Genomic DNA, 18,226 nt, shown 5'->3' on the forward strand with positions numbered 1-18,226 from the left:
GAGCGCATAATGATCCGGGGGACAGGGATGCATGTTGTCATTGTCTCCACGTTAACTAATTCGATGTATCTTGTTCTTCCTTTCAGCATCAGCGGAGCAGGGCAGGGAGGAGGAGCAGCAGAGGCCCCCTCTCACACCTGAGGGGCCTGAAGTCTCACCAGCGTCACACCATCTCTGCCAGACAGGCATCAGCGCAGATACTAGCACCTCGGTGGCAGTTGGAACATTGGCTAGTGTCCTGGAGCACAGCAGTGAGGGCACTTCACAGTCACTGGAGGAGCTGGCAGAGACAGAGAGAGCCCATGGCATCAGCAGTCGGAGGACGGCAGGGGAGCAGGCACATGCTCAGTCGGTGCCTGATGATGTGCCACTGGAGTGCAGCTGGATGTGCGAGAGCACTTTGGGGAGATGCATGAGGCTATGCTTGGCTTGCTCTCCGTGGTGAAGGAGTCTACGCGGACGGTCGCTGAAGCAATGAGTCACATGTCCAAGCACCATGCGTCCTCCATGGAGAGAATGGGGACTCTCGTGGCGAGCCTATTCCAGGAGACCCATCAGGGCTCCCTGGGGGTGCGCTCTGACCAGCAAGCCCTCACATCGGCATTGACCTCAGCTGGTCAGTGCCAGTGTGGGAGATGGTCTGGGCACCAAGTTTCCCAGCTTGGTGCCCATCCATCCACAGTAAGCAGGGAGGTCCGAAGCGACCTCACATCGGTGCAGCAGCTGCCTTTCGTCTCTGCGGGCACCTCTCAGGGCGCTCCGGATGAGGGCGACAGGTCCTCTGTCCCTCTCAGTGACAGTAGCATCCGATCAGGCTGCAACGACTGGGGAGATGCCAACTGTGGAACTGACAGATCCCTCCCAGGCAGGGCCAGCACAGGCTCCACGGGCCAGAGGACGACCGCCAAGGTCACCGAGGCCAACAGAGTCAGCAGGCTGGCTCAGATGCCACTCCGAGCGATGGGGCAGCACCAAGACGTAGCACCTGTAAAAGAAAGCATAAGGCACCTTAGCCACACCACGGGTTTCTCACTGGTGCTTTTTTGTTGGCCCGAGGTGATTATGATTATGATTTGCTTTAAATTGGAACACCATTGTCATTGCGTTTCATTAAGTTTCTTTGCCTGTGATATGAAATTCAGACATGTGACCATGGCTACGGGTAACTCTTTTCTTCTGCATGTGTATGGTTTCCAAAAATGTTAGGAGTGCTTTGTGGGACATTCAGCTTTATTAACAAGGCCCTTAGTTACTGTTCCTAACCTGGAAGATTTGGCACTTAGGTATCGAGTATGAAGCCTGCCGCCCAGGCTTGCCCTGGAGGTCCATCTGTGGTGTGCTAGCTGAAGGTTCATTGGATTAAAGCCTCCCGGGTGTCCCTGCCTCCCTGCAGTATGCCCGAGACAGTGTCTACCCCCTCAGCATTTCCCTGTGCGTGCTCATCCTCGGACTCACTGCTGGACTCATCATGTGCAGCTGGAGCCACTGCGTCAATGTCTTCTTCGTCCACAGCGTCCCCCCTTTCCAGTGCAAGATTGTGGAGAGCGCAGCATGCAACCACTATCAGACAGACACGATCTGGGGGGTACTGTAGTGCGCCCCCTGAGCGTTCCAGGCATCAGAAGCACATCTTGAGAAGACCGATGGTTCTCTCCACCACAGCCTTGTGGAGCCGTGGCGCCTATTGCAGCACTGCTCAGCTTCTGTTCTTGGATGGCAGAGAGGCGTCATGAGCCACCTTCTGAGGGGATAGCCCTTGTCACCCAGCAGCCAACCATCCAGCCGAGCCGGAGCACTGAAGAGCCCCGGCACCTGGGAGTGTCTGAGGATGTAGGCGTCGTGGGAGCTGCCTGGGTACCTTGCACAGACTTGTAAAATCTGCATCCTGTGATCACACACTATCTGCACGTTCATGGAGTGGAAGCCCTTCCTGTTGACGAAGGCACCGGGCTCACCTGCTGGCGCCTTGATGGCCACATGTGTACAGTCTATAGCACCCTGGACACGGGGGAAGCCAGCAATGGCCGCGAAGCCTCTGGCTCGCTCTGTCTGACTTGCCTGGTCCCAACGGAAGTGGATGAAGGTCAATGCACGTCTGAACAGAGCATCTGTGACCTGCTTGACACAAGTGTCGACAGCTGATTGGGAGACACCGCAAAGATTACCCCCGAGCCCTGGAAGGAGCCAGAGGCATAGAAGTTGAGGGCAGCTGTGACCTTTAGAGCCACTGGCATGGGGTGTCCACCCACACAGTTAGCGGAGATCTCAGGCCCAATCATCTGACAGATATAGTTGACTGTGTCCCTTGAGAAACCGAGCCTCCTTCAGCATTGCACCTCAGACATATTGAGGTAGCTGCTTCACTGCCTGTAAACCCTGGCAGCAGGATAGTTGCATCTTCTGCGGCCCCTTCCACCTTGGGCAACCTCTTGGCCCTGCGCCCCTTGTGCCTGCGCCTGGCCTCCCAAAGGTGGCTCCCCTGGAGGCCAAATGTGCACTCCTGGCCTCTCCCCCCCACCGCTTCTAGCCCTCCCTTCCGCCTCAGAGGAGGTGCCCCCAGTGAAGAGTTCAGCCCCCATCCCCAAGCTATGGGAATGTTTCCTGAAACCTGCAGGCCCAAAAAAGTCTCCTTACTGCAGAGTTCTGACCTGAAGGTTAAGTGTCCAGACAAAGCAGCTGGGATGCGTTTTGAAGTTTTGCAGATCACACAGGCAAGTTTCAATAACTTTCAAAAATAAATTCTTGAGATAGCACACTCACGACCCCACTGAGCCCTCTTATCCTGCCCGTGGATGAGGTTTATTCAAATGTGTCCTACCGCCTTCCCGTTGCGCCCGTGCGCCGACCCAAAGATTGCACAGGTGCTGAAAAATCGGTGTTAATTGATGAGTCAAGGGCCTTAAGTAACCCATTACTTAATGGCGGGCACGCAACGGGTATCATTGTGCGCCTGCGCAACGAAATATTGTGATGGTGCACGGTGACATTGGGACGCTTGACCAAATCACCATGTGTCATTTTACGAGCGGACATGCGGGGCCCTGCACACCAACGTGAAAATTCTGCCCTTAATGACACCATTAACACCTCCTTTAGCCAGTATCAGCACTATCGACACCCCTTCGACCTTTTGTTTATGACATCTTTTGCAATCTCACCTTTGCCTCCCCCTATCACTGGTTTTCTATCCAGCTTCACCTGTCCCACCCCCTTCAAACAGTATATATTTCACCACATTTTTACTTCTCTTTAGTTCTGAAGAAGAGCCATACAGACTCGAAATGTTAACTCTATCTTTCTCTCTGCAGATGCTGTCAGACCCGCTGAGTTTTTCCAGTAATGTTTGTTTTTGTTTCAGATTTCCAGCATCTGCAGTATTTTGCTTTTAGCTTGACAATCATACTCACCAAATTATACCATACAGACAGTATCCCAGATACCACAATCACCATCCCTGGGTATGACCTGTCAACCGGCAGGACAGATCCAGCAGAGGTGGCAGCACAGTGGTTACAGGAGCTTTTATTTATTTGCAGAAAAAAACATCACAGTTGGGATTGAACAAACATTTGCTGGATGATTAGTTTAAGACTCTGAAATGCAAACCCAGTAACATCACCAAGGCACTGCTCCGGGAGTTATGAACTGAACTGACTCTGAGGCTGGAATGCTGCCACTGAGTGAGGATCATTCAGCATATCTGTATAAAAGCTTAAATTGAGTTCACAGGTTTTCTTTATAACCTATCATTTTTGATAATCTGTCTTAAATTTTGAAGAAAATTAAAAAAACTTATTTGCAGGAAGATTCCAATCTCCAGGCCATGACCATGAAATATTTTTTTTCTGTTCAATGAAGCTAAATTGTACAATGGTGAAAGCAATTGAACGATGAGTGAAAAAGATATTATTTGTATATATTGCCCTCATTGCAGAATAACTTTACCAAACAGCTATTTTCACAGTAATCTATGAATATTGTCCACTCCGTGCCTAATGCCATTGGTTTTGCTTCATTAGATTGTCCATCATGAAGCTCTCTCTGTTTCTGGCCTGTGTGTTGGTGTCTACTCTGGTTGTAGCCTCAGGCAACACATTTGATTCAAGACTGGATGAAGACTGGAAGAAATGGAAATCACAACATGAGAAACACTACACTGAGGTAAAAGGGGAATTTATTCTAGTACAGAACCTATTCCAAACACTCAGCTCATTCTGAAGGGGGAAGGGATTCCACACACTCGCTAAATTATCGAGAATTCTTACTTAGAGTTAAGATGGGAGAGGTGAGTTCCCTGTTGGGTGGAATAGATTTGTGAAGTGAAATTTTAAACATATTGTTCCTGAAATTCTATGGGAGTTCTTCCAGTCTCTGACTCCAGTAGAGGACTGACTGAACTCACAGTGAAACATCAGAGACTTGGTGTAATTCAACTTACTGCGGTTTCATTAGATTCCTGTTGAAGTTACCAGAGAAACCATAGATTAAAACAAAAAGCTAAAAGCTACTGCGGATGCTGCAAATCCAAAACAAAACAAAATTACCTGGAAAAACTCAGCAGGTCTGGCAGCATCGGTGGAGAAGAAATCAGTTAACGTTTTGAGTCTTCATGACCCTTCGGCAGAACCACAGATTAACCTTGAGAAGCTTCAGAACCATTCTTTTTATATAAATTGACATTGTCATCGTGCACACCAATCAGAACACATCTCCAAAATTAATGGAATAGAGGAGACAAAATCTAATCTGTGAAATGTGTGAGCTATATTGTTCTTCTATTATCCAATTTTCTGTTGCTCACTCCAAAACATTTTTTCCAGGGATAAAGATATTCATCTTGTTCAGCTGTTTATTCCGACTGTACTTTCAATGTCAATCTCTGAGCAGGGATTCATTCTGATTTACTTTTGTGTGTGAATGGGAAGGGAAATCAGTGTAACTTCTCCGATATGGATGGGAGGAGAGAACCCCGACTTCAAACTGTTATTTCAGCTGTTGCACAGGGATTTTTCAATCTATTCTATACTAAAGCCTGACTGTTGTAATGTCTTTATTCAGGAAGAAGAGACCTACAGAATGGTATGGGAGGAAAATATGGGATACATCGAACAGCACAACCTGGAGTACTTCATGGGCAAACACACATTTACTGTGGGAATGAACCAGTTTGGAGATCTGGTGTGTACAAGATGTGTAGTCCGGGATCTTTTAGACTCTAGTTATTGTGGTGCTATTACTGAATGAGGTGTGATATGGTTAGTGATATCACAGCAGCTCATTATAACAAAGTCTCTAACCTCCTTTACCAGTGTATGTTTCTGTTCAAATAGACTCTCCTTTGCATCTTACATCTCATTTCATTCTTTTTGCTGTTGACAATCAGCCAGGACCATGGGTTCACCTGCACTAATCCAAGTGACAATTTCAAAATGATGGGATAGTGTCGACAGTGCTCAACACACCAGCTGCAATAATCTTTTCCTGTCCTTAACCTCCCCGCAGTGATGGGCTAAAACCCAACACTGGGATCAACACTGGGCAATTTAGATACCAATGTCATATCTTGTCATTCAAATCATTGGAAAATTGATGAGAAACAAATTGGATTCTGAATGTGAAATATTAAAATCTAAATATGAAATGTTCAATCCCAGTTCAAAATGGCACCTTCCCCACCCCCAAAAAATACAATAGCTCATTGGATACAGGTCCATGAACAACCTCTATTTTCTCAGGTTTGATGTGTAGACCTCCAAAGTTCATGCGGACAGGGTATTCAACCATGGGCAGCATCAAAACCAAACCTGGTCTTTGTGTAACAGCTACTTTACAGTGTGATCAGAAATGGGAAATCTGCCCGACTTTCTCCTCTAATTCCAAGGGCCCTGAGGCCAATTCTAGACCAATTGCAGCCTCAGCTGAGATCAGGGAATTAAGACCAGGCTGGTGATGGAATCTGAGAGCCTCCTGATCGGGATGGTTCAGTTAAGCACCAATAAACTCAGCCATCCTGGGGACTTTTACCCACTCTCCTCACTGGTGAAAGTGCTCTGTAAGATTTTAATTACCAGAAGATTATCAAATCATTTCACACAAACTGAGGCACATGTATAATAACGGCTGCCATTTTGTTGGTTGTGCCATAGACCAGAGAGATACTGTGTCACCTTCAGGCTTTCCACCCACCTTTATATTGGAGTGTGAAGAAATGGATTTTCCTGCAGTTCTTTATCTTAGTCAAATATTAGACATGAGTATGGAGTGTCAGCACTGCTTGATACTTTGATCTCTCTTTTTGCTAAACTCAGTGAATGGATGAGAATGTAGCCCTGTGAGGTTATCTACCCGCCTCCTGCACATTCTCCATTAAAATTCAATCACTTCATTAACAAATATCCATGTATTTGACTTTCTAGACCACCAAAGAGTCCATTGAACTCATGAATGATAACTCGACTGAACAAGAATTTGTTGAAAGAGATATATTTGCTGAAGGCAAAAAAATTGATGATTATCTGAGTGAACTAATTGTTGACTGGCGTCGTAAAGGTGTGGTTACTCGAGTGAAGTACCAGGTAAACTTAAGAAGAAATCCTTCTCATGATTATTAAGTGTGAGGTTCTGAAAAATGTTGAAGTTATGAGGGGCTTGTAGGAACCAGTAAGGAAGGTGCAGCTTCACTTTTTGATCCTTTTTGCCTGAAAATGCTTCTCCTGTGTGCTCGTTGCAGCTTTTTTACCTGCACTGGTTATGGTCAGACATGGAGTCGTGGTGAGTAGTCTTTGTTAATATTTATTCTTTTCTACAAAGAGAATGTAATATGTTTTATTCAAAGCATAAAAGCTGTATTAAAATGTTAGAATATATTGTAAAATTCAAGGGTACAAGTACAATTATAACAGACTAAGGAAGATGTTCAGATCCAAACTGGCGAAACTCAACACCATCGAGTTTCCCAGATGCCCTCTCAAAGTTCCTTGTGATGCCGTGTCAGGTCTCATTTCAAGAACACTCTAACCTATATCCTTCCTTTACACCCCAGCTTATAAACCCACAATCGCACTTTAGTTCTGTTGAAACTGGAGTCTTTATCAATCATTCGCTCTATCCAGGCAATGCTTACTTCTGCATAATCCACAAGAAGGCAGAACATGCTGGTAAGGAGGGGAGACAGTTTCTCATTAATTGTCATTCATCTTGGACACAACAATTCAGACAAAATTTAAACAACCTTCAAGAATAGGTTAACAATATTCAGTAGGAAGCCTGTAAAATGCTTTTCTTACACATCTCATTATGTATTCCTGTAGGATTACACTTCCAGCCACCCTTTAGCTCATTGTTCAGTAGCACATTTGCATATTCAGCTTTCTATGCTTGTGCATACTACACAGAGGAATGTGACTGCAATCCCCATAACATTTTGAACATGAATGATAACATATGAAATAGGAGCAGGAGTAGACCTGCTCCACCATTCAATAAGTTCATGGCTGATCTGATTGTGGCCTTCACTTCACATTCCTGTCTGTCCCCCATAACCCTTGACTTCCTTGTAGAGCAAAAATCTGTCTCACTCAGTCTTGAATATATTCAATGAGCAGCCTCCACTGCCCTCTGGGGAAGAGAATGCCAAACATTGATGATCCTCGGAGAGAAGAAATTCCTCCTCATCACCGTCTTCAATAGGACACCAAGCTTGCAATGACAGAAAGAAAAACCCAGTCTCTTTACAGAATAATAACCTCTTCCTGTGGAATGTGTCATGCTTATCCTTATTTCTATCTTTGAATACTAACAACCGGGGAATGCTCATCTCAGATGAAACCAGAAGCCAGGACACTGCTCTGGGTGACATCACTCCAGTATGTCCATGTGCCCTTGATCAAGTAAAACAAGTTAAATCCTGTGAATGGTGAACACTCACATCTTGGGATAATTGATCAATTCCTGATGCATGCTGTCACTGCTGCATAGGTTGTGTCTGCCTCAACAGGTGCTTGTTCATCTCTTTCTCTCTCTCTCTCTCTTTTGTGTTCTGTGCTTCTCAATATTGATGTATAAAACTAGGATTCCTTCTTCCCCTCTACACAGACAAGCTCTCCCTCAACTGGATGCATTTTGCACAAGATGCGACCCCTTACCAGGGCTGTTCAGGCTCTGTATTTACACAACCTCCTTGTAACTTGACATGCCCAAGGTGTGCATGCTCTCCACACATTCTCAACATCACCCTTATCATTCTGAAAGATGCTGGAAAGCTTCAATCTCTCTAGCTTACCTCACTCAACCTGTGCTTGTCTTTATTGGGTAAGTTTCATGATCTTTAGATAGTCAACGATTTCAAGCTATTTATGTGCTGTTTAATTATTCAGGTACCTAGCATAAAAGCCAACAGTGTAACTGGTTTATATGTTAAATACCACCCAATCTAAACAGCAGTTATGTTTGTTCGAGGAGCTAGTTCCTGCCCCATCTTCCTTCAATCAAAGCAGCTATATCCGATATCTGGCTTTTCTGTGACTGTCTCTTAATTAATCATTGCAACCAACATATTGTACCAATTAGAATTATGAGGACAATTATTAGGATCTTAAGAAAACATTTTGATATTATTGTAGCTCCTGGGTGTTGACTCCTATCTCTAAATTGTCTCCCATCAAGCATGACTGCCAATGATAGATGTACACTTTTTTAGTGGCAGGATTACATTGCTGAGCACCTTTACATTACTCTGTACGCCGCCACATTCCTCAACAAAAACTGCAAACAAAAGGCAAGCAAAGATCTGGTCAGCACAGTCTTTAAGGCCCTGCCTCCTGTCTTGATCACTTTTGACATCCTTCTATCATTCTTGACCTTCCCCCTGTTACATTCGACTCTCAGGATTTCAACTTTGACCTTCCCCATACAACCTTAGATGTCTCCATAATCATGCTTGACCTACCAGCTTTAGACATTGACCTTCCCAGCATCATCGAGCTTCCTCCCTCTGTCCCCCACTAGACTTCGTAGGGCTGATACCGCCCTCCCTCAGGCAGCCATGCCCTTTTCCCCTTTCACAGCCACCACCTGATCTCATTCATCAATCTCTCCCCTCCCCTGCTTCAACAAAGTTCCCCAGGCAAGAAAAAGCAGCTCCTGCTCATTCCAAATCCACCACGAAGACTACTTCGCTTGCTGCACAGCACCTTTAAGAAGTCGTGAATCTGAAGGCACATGTTTCTTGTTGCTGATTACTTAATTCAAAAGGTAAACTTAATTCTGGTGAAGTTGTGTTTTTATGATCGTGCTTGACACGTTAATGTATTAAAAAGAGATTCCCTGATGCTTGCCATCTGGAAGCTTGATCACCCTCCATCTGCCGCCAATTTAATACTGTACTTTCATTCCGCTTTTGGGAAGCTGGCTCTTTGCTTCCCACTCCATTAAGAGCCCCGCCCACCTCGCTTCCCACTCTCGGGAGCGTCACAAGATCCCACCCGATGAAATTTCTAGAAACCCCATGTAGAAGATGAGTTAAATCTGTATTCCATCTGAAAAGAGATGGAAAGAAGATTTTATTTTTATACCAGATTGTTTTTAACATGATTGTATTTTTGTAATTACCAGAGACAAAGTGGTTCTTCCTGGGCTTTCAGTGTTACTGGTGCCATTGAAGGACAATGGGCTAAGAAACATCGAAGACTGGTTTCTCTGAGTGAACAGAACCTGGTTGATTGTGACAGGGGAAATGGCAACTTTGGATGTCGTGGTGGATGGATGGCAAATGCTTTTCGATATGTAATTAGAAATAAAGGCATCGAATCTGAAAGAACTTATCCATATACTGGACGGGTAAATCTCTTTTAAATATGTTTTCAAATTCACCAGGTACAATGTGTTTACAGCATTCAGGGTATTAGATAGTGGAGCCCAGTCCAAATAGAATGGAAGCTGACATCCTACTTTGGATCAATTCTTCCCTGAGAATCCGCTCCCAGGTTTCCAGCAATGTCACCGTATAACCAGAATGAGGGAGAGTGAGAGGATATCACCTTTCAGGGAGGGACAAGCTCTCCATCTCATTCCTCCCCTTTTCTTGTAAAGATCTCTCGAATCTCCACTCAACACCTCCTGCTATCATGCAATCTGAATGAGGAGCTAAGAGTGTTTAAGTTCATACATGTTACTGCTCATTCTGTGACCCAGAATGTTGATGAGTCACTCAGCAGAATCAACACATCATTTGACATGATCTGTGCTTGATTTATCGAATGTACAACATCACCCAGTAGAACAATGACCATGGCAACGTAATGATGTACAGGACTAAAAAGTAAGACTAGAAGAGATTATTTTAGCCAATCTGGTTTTCCCATATGCTCCATCTGGCTGGTAAATTACTCAAATATAAGCTACATTTTAAAATAAAAAAACAGTTTAAATTTGGGGTGTGGCCTACAGACAGTTATTAATGCTTGGTGGGAAGACTCAGAGTTGGTGCGCAAATGTAGTTATTATGATTTTGAAAAATGTTGGACTGTACCTTTAAGAATAGCTCTGTGATGTAAGATCACATGATCTGTGTAAACCAATGTGTTGGCAGCACAGGCTACCTCCAGAGTCAGTGTAGAGATAGAGATGGAGTTGAAAGCACACATGTAGTTGCTACTGGCTGTATTGTAAATAAACCTAGTGTTTCCACTTAGAAAGTTGGCTGCAGATCAACTCGATTACAAATAGGCGTCAATGCCACACTACAACAAACTGCTGATGAGGATAAATCAAGATAAATCGGAATCGGTACTGTACCTCACCCAGCAATTTTTAAAAATTCATTCATGGGATGTGAGCTTTGCTGGCTGGGCCAGCATTTATTGCCCATCCCTAAAAATTGTGAGTAGATATGTCCATTTAAAATAACAAAAGACATACTCACACAAAATGCCACAATTTGGTGGAAATGATCCCTTTGAGCCAGCCACAGATGATTGGTCTCAGTATATAGGACTTCTTTCAAGAACTTTCTTTCTTTTAATGCTCTTTTTTCAAGCAAACAAAATCACGGGGGAAGAGAAGAGGCGAGTGATCTTCTTGAGTACTTGTGGGAGCAAAACCTACAGTTTGATTCGAAGTTTGGCAGCACCCAGTGCCCCATATTCGAAGAATTTTGGGGAATTGGTGGACCTCATGAAGGGACATTTTCAACCCAAGCCCTCAGTCACAATGCAAAGGTTCTGGTTCAATTCGCGAAAGAGAGCCCCGGGTGAGACAATTGCTAGCTACATGGCGCATTTGAAGCAACTAACAGAACATTGCGAGTTTGGTGAGACTCTCAATGACATGCTCAGAGATCGTTTAGTGTGTGGTGTGAAAGAAGAGACTATTCAAAGAAGATTGCTGGCTGAAGTGAATCTAGATTTTAAGAAACAGAGCTGCCCATGGAAAGCACTGTAAGAGATTCACAAGCAATACAAGGGGCGCAAAATGGCGCTGCCCTCCAAATCAGGCAGGAACAGTCAGCCGAAAGTGGCTCGATAAAGCCAAACTCCACCGCGAAGCAGGAAACAGCCCCCGCTAACCGAAAAATAAGAAGAGATAATTTAGCAGCTAAATCGGAGAACAACTTCAATAGATGTGTAAACAATCAGTCCTTTAGCGACTGGCAGTTTAAAAAAGTAGAATGTTACTTTTGTCACAGAAGTGGACATAGAATGAGACAGTGCAAAGAGAGATTTAAACAGGTTTGCAAACAACAGAAGAAGCCCAAGGAAATCTACAGTGCAGAAGAGCCTGAAACAACAAATCTGATATTTATTCATTGTTTAACAAGAAAGTTGGGAAGACAGAGCCAATATTTGTATTTCACAGTACAAGTGAATGGTAAACCAGTAAAGATGGAAGTAGACACGGGAGCTTCTACTACTGTAATTGGAGAACTCACTTTCAGATATTTAAATAATGGTGAACATCAATTAAGTTTGGAACAAACATCAGCCAAGTTGAAAGCATACACAGGCGAAGAAATCCAAGTGAAAGATATCAGCAGAGCAAATGTCCATTATAGAAACCAATCGGCACAACTATCTGTGATGGTCTCTTGAGTGAGATTGGTTAAAGGAGATTAAATTAAACTTGGCCAAAATCTTCCAGTTGAGAGCAAGCGGGCTACCAGAGCTGCTTTAAAAAGTATGCCACCGTCTTCAAGGATGAACTGGGAAAAATCCAAGGCCTGCAGGCCAAGATTTATGTGGATCCAGAAGCAACCCCACACTTCATGAAAGCAAGACCAGTGCCATACATCCTGAGAGAGAAGGTTGACACTGAGCTGAGCCGGCTAGAGAGGTTGGATGTTGTTGTAGGGTTGCCAAGTTGCCTATTAGTAATAGATTTGAACTGCAGACACTTCTTAAGTGGAAACATTAAGTTTATTTACAATATACTCAGCATCAACTACACATGTGCTTTCAACTCCAACTCTATCTCTACACTGACTACGGAAGTAACCCCCGCTACTCTCCTATCAGTTACTGCAAATCATGTAATCTTCCCAAGCAAGCATTATTCTTAAAGGCACATTACACACTAAGTAAAAACCTATAAGTACTTTCCACCCCCCCTTAACTCGGCTATACATATTATATTTACAAGTACATATTTTTCGAGACAACCTAATATTTACACTGGGTAAGGAATTTACAAATTCAGTCTTTCAGGTGGTTCCCTGGTACGTGTGGAACGTCACAGCTCCACAACTTCAGATTCTCTGTCAGGAACCTCCTTTTCCAGAGTTGCCTGAACATCAGGTGCTTCGGTGGGTACTTGTGGTTCTGTATCCTCAACTCTTACAGGAACATCAGACATGTCAGTCCTGGGTTGAGCATCTTCATCAGGAAACGCAGCCCTGGTCATGGTCACTGGTGGAACCAAATCTTGGCAATTTGTCTCTCTCTTCCTTAAATGGTCCGCATGATTATGGATGATCCGGCCTTCCACCTGGACGTAGTAATTCAGAGGTACAGTCACCGCACTTATTTCACCCGGTAACCACTTTGGTCCTTCCCCGAAGTATTTTACGTATACCGACTCTCCCAAGGTAAATTTCCTCTCACGACAATGCCAGTCGTGTCTAGTTTTCTGGCTTCCCTGACTCCTTTCCACCTTCCCCTCTAAATTCTGCATTATTAACTCAATCTCACCCTGAGACGGTGTTTCAACAATAACTCCGCAGGTATGATACCTGTTGTTGTGTGAGGGGGAGTCCTGTAATGAAGAAGAAAACGTGTTAGCTTGGTTGCCAAGGAATCTCCAATTAGCTTTCTCATCCAATGTTTGAACCGTCCTTTCGGCCAGTCCGTTTGAGGAAGGGTGGTACGGTGCAGTTTTCACATGAGTGATACTGTTGAAGCTGATAAACCACTGAAACTCAACACTCGTAAATGCTGTGCCGTTAATGGAATGACTACTTCTGGTAGTCTGTGAATGGCAAAACTCTGACATAGTTTCTCAATTGTAGCGCCTGATGTTGGTGACTTCACCTCATATACGTCCAACCATTTTGAATGGGCATCGACAATGAGCAGAAGCATTGTCCCCAGGAAAGGTCCAACGTAGTCAATGTGTAACTGCACCCAGAGCCTACTTGGCCACTCCCATGGGTGTAATGGAGCTGTCACTGGCAACTTTTGCAGTTGCTGATATTGCACACAGTGCTTTACTAAACTCTCTATTTCGCCACCCATCCCTGGACACAATAGATAGCTGCATGCTATGGTCATCATTTGGGAAATTCCTGAATGGGCACTGTGTAATTCAATTAAAAGTGGCTCCCTTCCCTTTGCTCACCACAATAAGATGCCATCCTGGCTGGTTATTTCATGTCTTCTGTTGAAGTACGGTATCATTTAATCGAATACAGACTCCTGAGACCAACGCTGTAGCACTGCTCTAGTTCTTCAGATAGGACTAGGTCCTGACTTGTCCAGTCTCTGATCTGTTGAGCACATACCAGTGAGGAATCTAAGAAATTTAACAGTAAAACAAGTTCCTGTGGAACTGGGACGTACTCATCACTTTCTTGTAAAGGCAAACGACTAAGAGCATCAACGTTTGCGATTTGATTGCCAGGCCTATGTATGAAAGCGTATTTGTTTGCTGCCAGAATTAAGGCCCATCATTGCATTCTCGCTGAGGCTAAATAAACCTAACAATGGTTTGTGGTCTGCAACGATTGTAAAATGGCGGCCGTGCACATACAAGTGAAATTTCTTGACGCCACGGATGATGGACAAGCCTTCTTTTTCTATCTGTGAGTATCCCTTTTCCGCTGTGGTGAGTGTCCTTGATACATAACCTATTGGCCGTTCCGTGCTGTCGTCCACTCCATAGGGAGATGCATCACATGTCAGCACTAATTCTTTCGTCTGGTCGTAATGCACTAATAGATTGGGCGAGTGCAAGAATTGTTTCACCTTTATGAAAGCTTCTTTCTGGGGCACCTCACAAGACCACTGTTGGTTCTTTTTGAGTAGAGAATGCAGCGGGGGCAGCACTGTAGACAAATTGGGTAAAAACTGTCCATAATAGTTGATCATTCCTGGGAATGATTTGAGATTTGAAGCGTTCTTTGACACCACTGCCTCTCTTATGGCTCTCACTTTCTCCTCAGATGGGTGGAGGCCCTGTGAATCCACCCGGTGACCCAAATAAATTACCTCCCTCACTGAATGTTTACTTTTCTTCTTTAAGACGCACTCCAGCTTGCAAGTAACATTTTAAGAATTTTTCTAAGTTTGCCAAATGCTCTTTTTCAGTAAATCCTGTCACCACTCCGTCGTCTAAATAGACTACAACCTGGTGCAGTCCCAGCAGTAAGCTTTCCATTGCTCTCTAAAGATGGTACAAGCTGAGGAGACACCAAAAGATAATTGTGTATATTGGTAACAACCCTTTGTGGGTATTAGATTGTGACAAATTCCCAGGAAGCATTATCCAATTCTAGTTGTTGATAAGCATGACTCATGTCAAGCTTTGTGTATGTTGTCCCTCCTGCCAGCTTGGCATACAGGTCTTCAATTTTTTGAATGTGGTGCCTGTCTAGTTTAGCTACTTTATTAACTATCAATTTGTAGTTTCCACAAATTCGGACACTTTGGTTGGGTTTAAGAATGGGGACGATGGGTGCTGCCCATGCTGAGAACTGAACAGGTTGTATAAAGCGCAGTTTCTCTAATCTGTTCAGTTCAATGTCGACATTTTCTCACAGTGCGTATGGGACCAGTCTTGCCTTCATGAAGCGAAGGGTTACTTCTGGATCCACATAAATCTTGGCCTGCAGGCCCTGGATTTTGCCCAGTTCATCCATAAAGATGGTGGCGTACTTTCTAAATAGCTCTGGTAGCTCACTTGCTGTCAACTGGAAAATTTCAGACCATTCTAACTTAATCTCCTTTAACCAATTTTTCCCCAGGAAGCTTGACCCTTCACCTGCTACCACCATCAAGAGTAGCTTTGCCAATTAACTTCTATAATGGACAGTTAATCTGCTTATGCCTTTTAATTGAATGTCTTCACCTGTATATGTTTTTAGCTTGGCAGCTGTTTGCTCCAAGCTTAATTGATGTCCACCATAATTCAAATATCGAGGTGTCAGCTGTGGCTCAGTTCATAGCACCCTTGCCTTTGAATCAGAGGGTTGTGGGTTCATGTCCCACTCCCAGAAAACCAAGAACTGTGATTGTACTCAAAGAGTTGCAATCTGTGACTGTTGATAACTCGAAAGAGTATAATTCAAATATCTGTAAGTATGTTCCCCAATTAGAGTAGTGGAAGGTCCCATGTCCACTTCCATTTCAACAGGTTTGCCATTTACTTTCACTGTGACAAATATTGGTTTTGTCTTTCCAATCTTCAGATTAAACAATGAGTAAATGTCAGAATTTGTTGTTTGAGGCTCTTCTACATTGTAGATTTCATTGGGCTTCTTCTTTTGTTTACAAGCCTGCTTGAATCTTTCCTTGCATTGCCTCACCATATGTCAATTTCTGTGACAATAGTAACATTCGATTTGTTAAAAATGCCAATCACTAAAAGACTGATTGTAAAGTTACTGACTATTAAAATTATTCTTCGATTTCACTACTAAGTTATTTTTCTTTATTCTTCGACTAGCAGGGGCAGTTTCCCGCATCTCGGCAGAGTCTCGCCTTTTCACGTCACTTTCAGCTGAGGTTTCCTGCCTGACGTGGAGGACGGTGCCATTTTGCGCACCCTGTATTGCTTGTGAATCTCTTACTGCGCTTTCCATGGCCAGTGCTATCTCTAGTGCCTTCTTGAAATTCAGATTCACTTTGGGCAATAATCTTTTCTGAATAGTGTCCTCATTCACACCACACACTGAATGATCTCTGAGCATGCCGTTCAGAGTCGTACCAAACTCACAATGTTCCGTTAGCTACTTCAAATTTGCCACATAGCATGCAATTGTATCACCCAAGGTCTATTTCGTGAACTAAATCTGAACCTCCGCATTGTAACTGAGGGCTTGGGTTGAAAATGATCCTTCACAAGGTCCATCAATTTGTCAAAATCCTTCAAATATGGGGTACTGGGTGCCATCAAGCTTCGAATCAAACTGTAGGTTTTGTTCCCACAAGTACTCAAGGGGACCACTCGCCTTTTCTCTTCATCCATAATCGCGTTTGCTTGAAAAAAGAACATGAGGTGTTCTATGTATTGCGACCAATCGTCTCTGCTGGTTCAAAAGGATCAGATCTCCCAAATTGTGACATTTTGAAAGGGGATAACTTCTTCAATTCTAACGGAGCTTGCTGCTTACAATCACTGAGCAAGTTACAGTGCCGATTTCTTTTCAACTTGATTTATTCTGTTCAATCCTGCTTTATCCTTGTCGCCAGTTTGTTGTAGGGTGGCCAAGTTGCACAATTAGTGATAGAGTTGAACTGTGAAAGCTTCTTAAGTGGAAATATTAAGCTTATTTACAACATACTCAGCAACAACTACATGTGTGCTTTCAAAACCAACTCTATCTCTATACTGACTGTGGAGGTAGCCCGCACTAATCTCCTCTTGGTTACTACAGATCATGTGATCTTCCCTAACAAGTATGATTCTTAAAAGTACATTACACACTAAATAAAACCATAATTACTACAGGTGTCAAAAAAGAGGTTCAGTTCTCAGAATGGCAGCACCCATAGTTCCCGTGCTTAAACCAGACCAAGGCGTCTGAATTTGTGGGGATTATAAAGTAATGGTCAACAGATCAGCCAAACTAGACAGTTACCCCATTCCAAACATCGAAGACCTATATGCCAAGCTAGCAGGAGGGACAACGTATACAAAGCTTGACATGAGTCACGCATACCAGCAATTCGGGCTGGATGACGCCTCCCAGAATTTGTCACAATTAATACCCACTAAGGGTTGTACCAATATACATGCTTGCCTTTCGGTGTTTCCTCAGCCTGTGCCATCTTTCAGAGAACAACTGAAAGCTCACTGCAGGGACTACCCCAGGTTGCAGTCTACTTAGACAATGTGCTGATAACCGGATTCTCTGAAAAGGAACATTTGGCCTAACCTAGAGGAAGCCCTAAAATGCTTTTTACAAGCAGGAGTGCGACTGAAAAAGGAAAAATGCACTTTTCAAGCAAAGGGTGTAATCTGTTTGGGCCACCGGGTAGATTCTCATGGGTTACACCCGGCTGAAGACAAGGTTAAAGCAATAAGAGAGGCACCTGCACCCAAGAACGCCTCTGAACTTATGAACTTAAATCATTTTCAGGAATGATAAATTATTATGCGTGGTTTTTACCTAATTTATCTGCAGTTCTGGCCCCTCTGCATTCACTGCTAAGAAAGAACCAATGTTGGTCTTGGGAGGCACCCCAAAAAGAAGCTTCCATGAAAGTGGAACAGCTGTTACACTCATCCAATCTGTTAGTGCATTATGACCAGACAAAAGACTTGGTGCTAACATTCGATGCGTCTCCCTATGGAGTGGGTGCGGTACTATCTCATAGAATACATGACAGCACAGAGCGGCCAACAGGCTATGTGTCCAGAACACTTACCACAGCTGAAAAAGGATATTCTCAGATTGAAAAAGGTCTGTTGATCATTTTTGTTGTTAAAAAAAATGTCACCAATACGTGCATTTCACGATTGTATCAGACCACAAACACTGTTGGGTTTGTTTAGCAAGGAAAAGGCTATACTTCCC

At 43.9% G+C, this 18,226-nt stretch overlaps 1 pseudogene; it reads left to right on the top strand.

Moving 5' to 3' along the window:
* Positions 1 to 4,023: 4,023 nt before the first annotated feature.
* LOC144688302 (procathepsin L-like) overlaps positions 4,024 to 18,226 on the top strand; it is a 65,043-nt pseudogene continuing 50,840 nt past the window's right edge.

Source organism: Cetorhinus maximus, chromosome 13 (assembly GCF_964194155.1).
Source record: "Cetorhinus maximus chromosome 13, sCetMax3.hap1.1, whole genome shotgun sequence".
Lineage (NCBI taxonomy): Eukaryota > Metazoa > Chordata > Chondrichthyes > Lamniformes > Cetorhinidae > Cetorhinus > Cetorhinus maximus.